This window comes from Zalophus californianus, chromosome 4, assembly GCF_009762305.2.
Source record: "Zalophus californianus isolate mZalCal1 chromosome 4, mZalCal1.pri.v2, whole genome shotgun sequence".
In the NCBI taxonomy this organism is placed as follows: domain Eukaryota; kingdom Metazoa; phylum Chordata; class Mammalia; order Carnivora; family Otariidae; genus Zalophus; species Zalophus californianus.
The window spans coordinates 63,738,208-63,750,475 of record NC_045598.1 but is presented as its reverse complement, the minus strand read 5'-3'; the positions used below and the strand labels follow the sequence as shown (position 1 = coordinate 63,750,475).

The 12,268-nt window shown below is 42.6% G+C and overlaps 1 non-coding gene across 1 annotated transcript; it reads right to left on the bottom strand.

The window, feature by feature from the left end:
- Positions 1-2,949: 2,949 nt before the first annotated feature.
- Positions 2,950-3,056, bottom strand: LOC113917329. The gene has a single exon (XR_003518202.1). It is a non-coding gene; the product is annotated as a U6 spliceosomal RNA (small nuclear RNA).
- Positions 3,057-12,268: the final 9,212 nt, after the last annotated feature.

The window sequence follows — 12,268 nt, the reverse complement described above, 5'->3', positions numbered from 1 at the left end:
ATCTCTATAGTGGTAGAGAAACATATGGTGAACTAGGAGCTGAAGAAGTTTACAAAGTGTTTAATGTTTAATAATTAATAATCCATCATATTTGGCCTGTAAGAAAGGTGAATTTCCCATCTCACTCTTCCCTACTACACATGCTCACACACACACACACACACACACACACACACACACACACACACACACACACACTAGCTGTCTCCGGCCTGGAGGAAGATGGCTGCCTTAGATAGGCCTTCATGGGGAGATTAACATTAATGGTTAAATGAAGGAGTCGTCTTATTGGAAGCTTTGGGAACATCAGCATAACAAGCCCTCAGTTCTAAACATCAGGACTATCCCTAGAAGGGTAAAGGACTATAGATAACTCAATCAGTACAAGGTGGGATAAGGGAAATAACTGCTCTGAGAGCTGAGTCAGAGAGGCCCCTTCCCTGTATCCAGCACTTTGGTAGGGACCCAACTCTGGCCCTTCTCTGTCCATGCCCCCTTACTGGGGTAGAGTGCCAGGGGCAAAGTGACAGGCCCACTAGGAACCTGCGCCTCCCCCAACCCCAACTTCTAGGCCACACTCTTGGTACCAATGATTCATGGCTTAAGTCCAACACTGAGGCATATGCAGAATTCTTCCTAGAATCTGTCCTCCCAGGAGTGGACCACACCGCAAGTGAATATCCTTCTAGGCCCTGGGTGGGCTAATGCGTGGTTGTGTGTGTGTGGCGGGGGGGAGCTGTAATGGAGCTCGGCAAATGGACAGAAGTGTCCAGATATATTTGAACATCCTACAGTGGGATGGAATCAGGGGTGGGAAGAGTGGGCAGTGGATTTCCCCAAACCACCAGATTTTAGCTTGAAACTTGGAAGATTCCAGGAACTCTTAAACTCAAAACCGGTTGTTAATGAAGATGTATTTGTCAGGGGAGAAAGGTAGAACAGTTTTCATTTAACATTTTGTTAGATTGATTTATAAATTGCAAATATTTAAACATACTGTATATCTTGCTCTGGGTCCGATGGATGCTAGGGACAGAATGTAGGGAGTGGAACCTATTAAGGTTGGTGTGGGTATAAAATAATGTCATAAAATAACACACGTACATGTAAAATAAAAGTCATAAAAATGCTTTAGGTGTCCCTTTTAGTGTGACACAGCATCTTGCTGCAGCCCTTCCCAACACAGCATCCAAGCAACACCCTAACTGCCAAATCCCCATCAGGCTGGGTTCCTCATTCCTCTACAATTCCCCACCCAATAAAAAGTCACTTTCCTCACCAGGCTGTGCACCTTTCCACCCTCCTGTATTTCTCTTGTCCTCTTACTGAGCTGAATTATGCCATCTTACCAGCTCCCTTGTGCTCTGCATATAGTGAAGCTCTACTCGCCTTTCCAATCTTAGCACAAAGCCCAACCACGGTGATTTCTAATCATCCATTTAGGGTTCTGTGGCTCCCAGTAGCATTTGAGCCCCTGAGGTCAGGGAGAATATCAGATTCGTCCTTGTTTCTCTAGGCCTCTGCCAGAATCCTACACATGCAAGGCATTCACTGAGTGTCTTTAGGATAGATGAATAAATTCCCCGAGTCTTATAGCATACGTATCTAGCATCACGGGTTTAGTCCTGCATGATATACTGAATATATCAGCAGGCGGGCTGTTTCCCCTCTGTACAGTCTTTCTTACCAACTGATTTAAAATTCTGAAAAGGATACTGTAGTTATCTTTCTATGAATCTTTTGGAGTAACTAGCATAGTTGTGAGATTGCAGTTGGTTCCCGATAATATCTCGTTAAGTTGATTAGAGAAAAAAAGATGTGCAGAAAATGATTTAGGATAAAAACAGAGATAGGTACTTCTAAAACGACAGTAAAGAATGCCCTATGTCTGCACATGGGTTTTGGTAAGGGGGAGGGGGAAGGAGAGAAAAACTGGAGAAGATTAGGAATTATCTCCAGATCCTGCAGTGAGAATTTCATTTCTGTTTTTTTCTTCCCTATCACTGTCCTTATTTTTAGGATTCACAGTGATCTTTGAGGCGACTCCCACTGTCACTGCACCCTTCCCTCTTATGTGCAGGCTGTCATATTGCTTGACAGTTGCATATTTCTATCTAGTTGATACAACTTGCAAATACCTTCCTAAGCATCATTCCAAATCTTGAAAAAATAATGCTCGCAGTTTTGACTTTGTATCATCTCCTAGACCAATAATGGAGCTTTAAAACCCCCTCTACTAATTCACATCAGTCTCCGGAATACTTTTTTTCTGAACATTAACACAGCAATGAATTAATTTCATCATGACATTAATTAAGTTATTTTAAAAACCATAATCACAGATAATACAGTTAAGATGGCTAAAAAGAGTCAGTATCAAGCCAAAAGCTACACTATGATTAGGCAATATATCAGGACAACACTTTTTCTCACAATTCAAGTCAAATAAAAATGAGGAATAGAGAGTGAGGTGGCTGCTGAGACGGGAAATCTTCTATAGTCATGCTCCTTTTGCATTAGCGGGGAGGGCAGGGCTGGAGCGTGAGGCAAGCCAGAAACAGAGGGAGTGAAAAGTTGATCTGGCAGCGAGAGCAAGCAATTGGATTTGCATGCATTTTTTTCTTTTTCAAATGGCTTATTTTTAATGGTTCAAAAAATAGTCCAAAATCATCATCTTTGTATACATTCCTCTTATTCTCCTTCTCTTGTCTAGTGAAGTAAATACACACACACATACACAGACACGTATGCATATATATATATATATACACACACACTACAATTATGATATACCAAACTTTGCATTTGTTTTCTTTTCTTTTTTTGCTTTTTAAACTTTTATTTTAATTCTAGTTAGTTCACATACAGTGTAATATTAGTTTCAGGTGTACAATATAGTGGTTCAACACTTCCATACATCACCTGGTGCTCACCATGACAAGCGCACTCAAAAATATGGAAGGCTTCACGAATTTGTGTGTCATCCTCGTGCGGGGGGCATGCTGAGCTTCTCTGTACTGCTCCAGTTTTAGTGTACGTGCTGCAGAAGCGAGCATTTGCATACTTTTTTAAAGATAGAACTGGGGCAAATTCCACTTACTGAAACCTTGGGCAACTAAAGTTCTCTGAGCCTCGATTTCTTCATGTTTTATTAAATTATAGCACGAAACCAGGACTAGTGAGCAATACCTAGTATAGCAGTAGATTTTAATAGGTTGCAGCAAATAGGCTCAATCTTGAAAGAAATTTAATAAGGAAATATAAAACTCTACTCCTATGACTTAAAAAAATGACCCTATCACCAAACACACAAACGCAGTAGTAATTACACACACACATACCCAGAGTGGGACCAAGAGAACTTGTAAAAGAAAAAAAATACACCAGCTTTTAACTGTCACACACAAAAACTTCACAGAGAAATGACATATGAATTAAGTCTTGGAGGACAAATTTAAATTCCCAGGAAAAGACTTTGGCAACAGACAGATTAAACGTTCTTATTACTCCAGAGGGCTATATAGGTAGAAATATTAGAGAAGAAGACTTTAGGTCATTGGAGGACATGTCTAACCAGCAGAACAGACAAGGATGAAATAGGCCTTTTCTGAGGCCTGTGAACTCCTCATGCCTGGAACTACTCAAGCGAAAACTCACCTGAAGTTTGTATAGCATAATGGGTAATCACACGTCCTGGAAACATTGCCTGAGTTGAAATCCCAGAGCCACCTCTTTTACAAGCTGTGTCTTTTTGTGCCTCAGCGTGAAACGAATACAAAAGCTATGGCTGCCCCATGTGGTTGTTGTGTGGATTAAATAATTAACACATGTAAAGCACATGAGTGCTATGTAAGCTTTAGACATTATTAATGATATTATTTCTTGGAGGGATTATTGTAGAGGAACTCATGTTTTGGATTTGGTGAGGTAATCAAAAAGGGATCTGCCTCCTCTGAGATCCTATGATCCTATGTTTCTATATTCCCTGACTTCAAGGGATTGTAACTGCCAATCAATTGAGTACTGGCTGAAGCATCTTTGAGAAACAAAACAAAACAAAATAATAACAACAAAAACCCATGTTTCTCTTAAAAAGACCTTCATGATCCTTTTTAAGATAGTAGTGAATAGCCTGTTTGAACAATTATTCGTATAATTATTTTATAACTCCTAAAAGAAAACAGCTCCCCTCAAACCGGCCTTTGAGCACCTCGGAGAAGCAGGGATAGGTAGAAAGGGAAGGGGGGTGGGAATCAAAATCAAATTCATTTCAGAAGAAAACAGTCTCTAAATGATTTTATAGTGTGATGTAGATGAAATGAAAGATGGTTGTTTTGGGCCATGGTGAATACGTTCCCTTGCTGTGAAGAGGGAGCTTCACTGGGGGTCAGGATGGCAGCCGTAGTGGGTGTCCACACCTTGAGGGAACGCAGTAATTCCCTATTGCAAACAGCTTCTTCACTGTTCTCACCTGCCTTGGTCCTCCCTGTCCCCAGTCCATTCTGTGCGACTGTCTCAGTGTTCCTTCTAAAATGCCAATTCACCCCTCTTCACACCTCACAGGGGCTTCCCATCCACCGACAGTAAGACATGTAACTTCTTGATCTAATGACTCATCATCAGCCGTAGTCAAGTTCCACCCATGAGGTTTGTTTACATGCAGCTCACCCAGATGTATTTAAATCAGAGTCTCTGCAGCTGGACCCCGGGGTGAAGCAACTCAACACAACTATCTATCCCCATTTGGTCCGGCTGCCATGACAGAGGGGTCCTTTTCATTGCATTTTAAATGGAATGATGTTTGGCAGCCCACACATCTACCTCCCTATCAACAGCAGCAGCAGCAGTGCAAGCACTAACAAAGCTCTGACTGAGGCAAATAGCCAAAGACAGCTTAGCCCTTTTCTCCGGCGCTGTGTCTTCCAGCTGAACCGGAGATATAACTCACGGTAGCAAACCTGAAACTGCAACTCTTGACAGATTAATTCCATAACAAAAATCAATCATGGCACTTGTTGCTGGCATACATAATATTTTGAGTTTCCTGTTGAGCATCACCGAGAAGCAGACCTCCTTGACCTTGACGACATTAAATGAATGCGCTGATACGGTAATGCAATTGGCTGGTCACCGCATGTGCCATCATCCCAGATCTGTATAATAGTGATCAGCATTGAGCTCTTGTTTCCTGTGGTTCCTCCTAAACCAACCAAATTGTCATCCTGACTAGCAGAATGTCTCTTCTGGACAAAAATAGTATTTGCAGCAACATCCTCAGAAGGTCTTATTTTTCGACTGGTCACCTCAGGCAATATGTCAGCTGATTTGCCTGCTAGCTTTTCCCTGAGCAAATATCAGCCAGACAAATGGGGGTGGGGTGGGGGAAGCACACACTATAAATCCCACTCTGACCACAGATAGAATACCTTCCTGTTCAGAAAAAACCCTTGTTCACTCCTTGGGCCAAAGAGGATAACAGGAAGGAAGCATGAACAGGTGGCTGGGTGAGCACATCACCTATATAATGAGCAAACTGCAAGGGTTGGAGCCATGGGGGTGCAAGGTGGATGGAATGGAGAGAAGAAAACAAACTTCTCATTTTTAACATTAGAGGGACTAGATTATACCTGACAATATGAATTGCATTTGGGGCAGAAGAACCATCTGGAAAAGGGCTATTGACAGTTCCACTGGATTGCTCAACATGGTATGGGTCCGGATGGGTGAAGACTTCCATGGTTGTTGTCACCTGAGAGGCAAAGCTTCTAAGGAGCCTAGAGTGAATTTCCCAGAAACCAGGACCATTCTTGCTGGAAACCAGTATTTTCCCAGAAACCAGGACCACTCTTGCTGATTTGCCCCATTTGGTTATTTACAGCTAAAACAAGTGATATTTGGGCTGCCGGGGAAGGAGAGATGATGTGGCCACCATCCCCAGCAACTGATGCCTATACGGAAGTCTTGTGCGCCATGTCTACCCGGAAGCACCCTTGCACGAATATTTCAAGTATTCAAATATGGTTTAGATACCTGCATGCCAAATGGAGATATTTCATTCTCAAAGCTCTCAATTTACCTTTTTATAAAATGATCCTGTGGCAAAAGGGAAGAGCTAATTAAGCATTTCATTATCTGACTGATATAATGAAGCACAAAGTGACAGTGAAAAAAATCAGCATTGGGAAACATCTGTCCCACTCTAATGCTGAGAATGTCACAGCCTAGGACAGCATCTGCAGACGGAGGTTTTTAAAAATTGAAATAGAGGAATCTTCAAATAGCATGTTATAGAAATACCTCCGGGGAATAAACCCTAGGTAAAGTTTGCTCTTCAAACCTGTACATAGAATTTACTGTTCTTAGAAATGATAGTGTATCTGTACAAAGGAAATCATGTTCAAGTTGGCAGTGATTTAATGAATACAAGAAAATTATACTAGAATTTACTGTGTGTTGTCTCTTTCATGCTCAAGGCTTTCCAAAGTGTCTTACTAACAAGCAATTAAAATGCCAAGAGACCAGGGATGGTGGGCAATGGTAAAATGTCTACTCTTATCCCGGTAGCTTACAAATTGCCTAGAATATCTCCTTGGTTGCTGAAGAATGTTGACTGTGGATGTCACAGCTGTCCCTGCAATTGTTTAAACAGGCAGTGAGATCTGGGATTCTCCCTAGTTAGTGGAGTTTAAGAGAGAACTCCATTTGTAGCCTCTTCTATTAATACTGTAGTAAATCAGTATGCACACAGGGCTATGCATTTATCCTGAAAATGTGCTGCCCAAAGTCGCATCACTCAAAAGTACCTAAGCAAATAAAAGCACTTGGCTTAATTATTTCTAATGTAAAATTAATAGATCACTAGTGTAGAAATACAGAAAATACAGATAAGCAAAAAGAAGAAATAAAAATAATTTATAATCCCACCCCAGGAAGAGTTAATTGGCACAATGTCTGGTACATAGTAGGTGCTTCAGAAATACTTGTTAAATAAATATTTCCTTCTAGTCCTTTTTAATGCAAACATATACATTGTTTAAATAAAAATTGGATCATATCCTACCTACTTTTCTGAAACCTGATTGTAAAAATTTTAGCACTAGATTGTAAATAATTTTCCAAGTCATTAAATATTCTAGTGGCTTACACGACGGCTTAGTATTACATTTTGGGATAGATTTGGAGTAAAAATTAGACAACATTTAATAACATATTCTCATTCTTTCATCCATTCAATAAATATTTTTTGAGCACTTATTCTGTGCAAGCCTCTATTCTAGACATGTGAAGGCATCAGATCACAGACAAAACTCTTGCCTTCAAGGAACTTAAACTGTCATTGAGGAACCCCCAAATTGAGCATGATAACTAAATGTTTGAAGATGGTAAGCACCAGGGAAGAGAATAAAGCTGGATAAATGGGATCGAGAGTATCTGGAAAGGAGAGGAAGTGTCGTAATTTTAAAAGATGAAATTTAAATAAAGTCTTGAAGAAGGAAAGGGATTTGGTCACAGGAATATTTGGAGGAAAGTGCTTCTGGCAGAGGAAACAGCCAATACAAAGGCCCTACAGTTGGAATATAATTGGCCTGCTCAAGGATCAGCAAGGTGGCCGGAGCAGGTCCAGTAGAAAGAGCGTAGAAGACATGGTTGGAGAAGCACAGAGGGAAGAACAAGAGTTTGGGCTTCTTCTCTAAGGGAAACTGGGAGCCCCTGCAGTGTTTTGAGCAGAGACATGACACAATGTGACTTCTATTTTTATAGGATCTGAGTGCTGTGTCAAGAATAGAATGTACAGGAAAATGTGTGAGAGGCTACTGCAGTGAAGCAAGCAACAGTGGTGATGGCTCAAACCAGAATAGGACTGTGAAGGTGGTAAGAAGTTCACTTCCAGTTGGGTTTTGAAGGTAGTGCCAATAGTATATACTGATGGGTGGGATGTGGTGTGCAAGAGAAAGAGAAGCATGGAAAGTAACTCAAGGCATTTGGCTGAGCAGCTGGAAGGGTAGAGTTGCTTTGTATTAAGATGAGAAGACTATAGGTGGAGCAGATTTCAGGAGGCAGAGATCAGGATTCAGCTGGGGGGCATGCTAAGTTTGAGATGTTTATTAAACACCCAAGTGGAGATGTTGATTTAAAAGCTTAGAATTCAGGGGGAGTTCAGGAAACATGAGTCCAGACTGGAGATAAGTTTGGGGGATCGTGGACATAAAGATAGTATTAAGGTCAAAGGACTGGGTGAAATCATGTAGGTGTAAGTGTGGGACAAAAGAAAATCCAAAGTGCTGAGGTGTTCCAGCATTGCCATGTCCACCATGAGAAAATGAAGACCTAGTGAAAAAGACTTAATGGGAGCCCCCAGGGAGCGGGGAGGAAAACCAAGTGTGGGGTCCTGGAAGCCATAAAGAAAGTGCATTAAGGAGGAAGGTATGATGATGTCAACTGCTGCTATGGGATCACTGCCACGGGTCAAGATCTTTGTGTGAGGTAGGAAAAGACACCCTCTCTAGGGAGATGTGCTCTTGCAAAACGGCAGTTCAGCAAATGCAAGGTGTGCTAAACTCACATCCACCCGTCCCCTGTTCCGGGAGCCTTGTGCAGGCACAGGCTGCACAACCCTACGCAGTAACCCTCACTGCTGACGGGAAAGATAAGGACCAAGAATTAATCACTGAATTTAGCAACATGGATGCCGCGAATGCCCTTGACAGGAGGAATTTTGGAGGAGTGGTGGTCACAAGAACATGAATGTTAGGGGTTTAAGAGAGAATGAAAACAGAGGCATTAGAGACAGTGAATATAGATGGCTCTATATGGGGACGCTTTGCTACAAAGAGGAGCAGAGAAGGCAGGCAGTTCCCGGTGGGGGATATAGTGTCAAAGCAGCATATTTATGTGCTACTGGGAGTGAGGCACAGCATCATCTTCCTGCCTTGAACACTCCGGTGGCTTTCTTACCGTTTGTTTACATCCACTCTCTGCATTCTACAGTCTTTTCTCCAAATATCCCGAGCGTGATCCTCTTAAATCATAAATTAAATAATGTCGTAATCCCTTCCCATCACACTTCAAATGAAATCCAGTCTTGACCATGACCTGTAAGAGCCTGTCTACCTTACTCTCCCTCCTCATTTCCTACCACTTGTCCCCTCAAATATGCAGCTCCAGCCATGCTGGCCTGCTCTTCTTCCAACATGCAGAGTGTTCTCCCAGCTCAGGCTCTGCATTTGCTGTTCCTTCTACCTGGAACTCTCGGCCCCATATTTTCATAGGCCTCCCTTCCACACCTCCCTCAGGTCTCCACCCAAACGTTGCTTCCCCCTGACAGGTATGGTCTCCCTATCACAAGCTCTTACTGTTGGCTTTTTCATAGCACTAATCACTACCTGACTTTATGTAATTCCTTATTACTGTTTTTCTTCCCTCAAACAAGCAAGTTCCATTCAAACGGAGATGTTGTCTCATTTTAGTCATATGTTTACCCCCAGCCAGTACAATAATGTATGGTGCAGAGCAGATGCTTAGTAAGTATATTTTACACACATGAATAATTGAAAAAATACTACTATTGACACTACAAACACTTTGATGATTTTTAACATGTTGACATTAAGGGTCATATGCTGGAGTTCTGTTGGCCCCGACAGATGAGCAGAGGAGCTCCAGGGTATACCTTTCCTTGCAAGGTGTACCCTTCCTTCCAGCATACACAGGCATGTGCCCTGAAGATAGGCAAAGGACTTGTTTCAACCTAATCACTAATCACACTGTTTAGGATTTTAATGTAGTGGAAAATTTTGGTAGAAAATAAAATCAGAGATGTCCTCTGTTGTAGTGGAGAGAACACCGGGTATGCATCAGAAGGGCTGGATTCAAGTCTCCACTCTATGTAACTATGCTGTGTGCTTTCTGCAAGTCACTATATCTCTCTGTGCCTTTGGTCCCTAATTCTAAATTTGTGAGAAATAAGTAAGGTACTTAGAAATAAGAAGGTACTGTACTTCCCTCACCTCATTGCTTGAGGGCCAAGCGAGATATTTGGGATAGTGCTAAACAAATGCGCATAAATATTTTCTCTAGATGAAAAGAAAGTGTTTAAAGCGAATCTAGGCAAGGTGGGGGGGGGGGGAGAAGGCAGAGTTCTGCTGCGACATAGGCACCATCTGGCTCTTTAAAATGTGTCCCTCAGGAAGAAAAATGAGACTGTTGTTGAGACTGCAGTAAAGAATCATTCCAAAAGTGATATTTTCCAACTCTAATAAGTCTGTGATCAAACAATCAGTTTCTGGGGTAAAGGCCACTACTTTCCACCAACTGACCTGGAAGCATGTACCATATATTTAATGTCAAGAGTGTGCAAGCATAAGCAGTTTCTGCTGCTAAAGAATGGAAAATAAAATCTTGTGGCATAAAAGACTAGTCACCCGCATCTAGCTGGGAACCAGAAGAGAAATGTGCCTCCACAGACCTCCTGATGTGCTGCCTGGCAAATGCCAACCTGTCCCTAGAGTGACCAGAGGTGGTATTTGAAATGCAGCATCTGTGTACGGCATAGTTGCAAGGAAAGAGGAGCTGCCTGAAGGGATGTGCAAGCCGGGAACGGCGGGGGAGTAGGTATAGCTCAGGGCTCTCTCGGCTGTTCCTTCTCCCTCCCTGCACTGGCATTTTCCTCCTGCTCTTCTTACCTGCTCCCATTTCCTCTTCACCATCACCTTCTGCTGCTTACTCATGGTCTGTGCCTGACCCACTGGGGTAACCCTGAACCTGAATCATTCTATGTGCAGTGGCCCAGATAACTAAAATAGCCTCTTAGTTGCCTCGGTCCAAATATTTCTAGAGAAATCTTTTTTGGCCCAGCTCACCTAAACACTTTGAGTCTGGCCACATAAATCTTGGGGCCCTGGTCTCTTTATTTTGGACTGCCCTTGAGAAAGGTGCTCATCCTTGGACTATAGCTGTGTCAGGCAGCGTAGAACTTGGCTCTGCTCATTGGCAGAGACTGTGGGCTTGGACAGATGCCTTGAGAAAGGATTAGGTGGCCTGGACATTTTAAGTGATACCTTGTTTAGGCGATGGCCTATGTGTGTGGGTTGCCCCCACAGTCTCTTCTAGAACCAATGTTTATTCAAAAAGTAGAAGGCTGTTGACTCGAAGAGACAGGTTCAATAGGTTACCAAATCTCCCACTTGAAATCTTTCTTCTTGTCTATCAATCTGAAATATTTTATGTCAGGCTTATTAATTTTCAAGGCTAACAGACTGGTTTCCAATGTGCCAAAAAAGGGCCTGGACATGAAGTTGTAAGAGCTGTTTGACTACACACACTTTTCTCATAGTAGGCGTGGACTGCCCACACTGTGCAGCACAACTGGGGATCCTACAATGCTGTGCCCTTCCTCTGACGCTCACCCACCCAACTCTGATTCAGTTCTCCAAGGGGTTCTTCCTGGTTCCTAGCAGTGAGAAATGGACATCACACTATGACCTCCTATTCCCAAGAACATGCTTTTGGCTCTACAGATGATGAATATTTGGCAAATGTTCAGTACAACCAAGGAAATGCTATAACCCTTTCTTTCACCTGCCAGATTGAAAATAGAGGCTGCCTTGGACAGATGGAGATCAGGACTCTCTGCTCTGACCATCAATGCCCCTGACACCATCCTTCTATAAAAATGAATTTTTGTGTCATCATCATAGAGATGGAAGTTGGAAATGCTCTCCTCTTGGCTCTTGGCTACCAGCACTGCCTGAGTGTGCAACTGGTCCATGGCTTGGACACTTGTGTGGCCTCTTGAGAAATTTTCTCAGAACAAGAGTGGGGCTGGGAACTCTACATCCCAGAATCTGTAGTGCAGTGAAGCTCTAAGGCCCCACCCCTTCCACACACCATTAACAGCCAGAGTTGTCTTTTGGGATTTTCCTGAAGAGGGGGCTTCTAGAACTTTCTTGGCCATGTCCTGTAACCCGTCTAGTTGCCACTTACTAAAAAAAAAGATGAGGATCCCTGGTTCTGCTCAAATTAATGGGGCTGATTGTGTAAGGTTGCTGTAATTCCCATTCATTCCTAGATTTCTGTACTGGTTCAGGGAGGCATTTATACAGATAGACTTCTAGCTGGCAGACAGCCTATTTATGGTTGAGAGAGCCACCGATGAAAGGTGGAGTTTCATACCTCCCCCTGGCAGTTTGACCACCCCTAAAGGGTATCTTAGAAAACCTGAAAATAGAGTCTTTAAATAATGGTCTTTCTGACCAGGAAGTCCAGATGA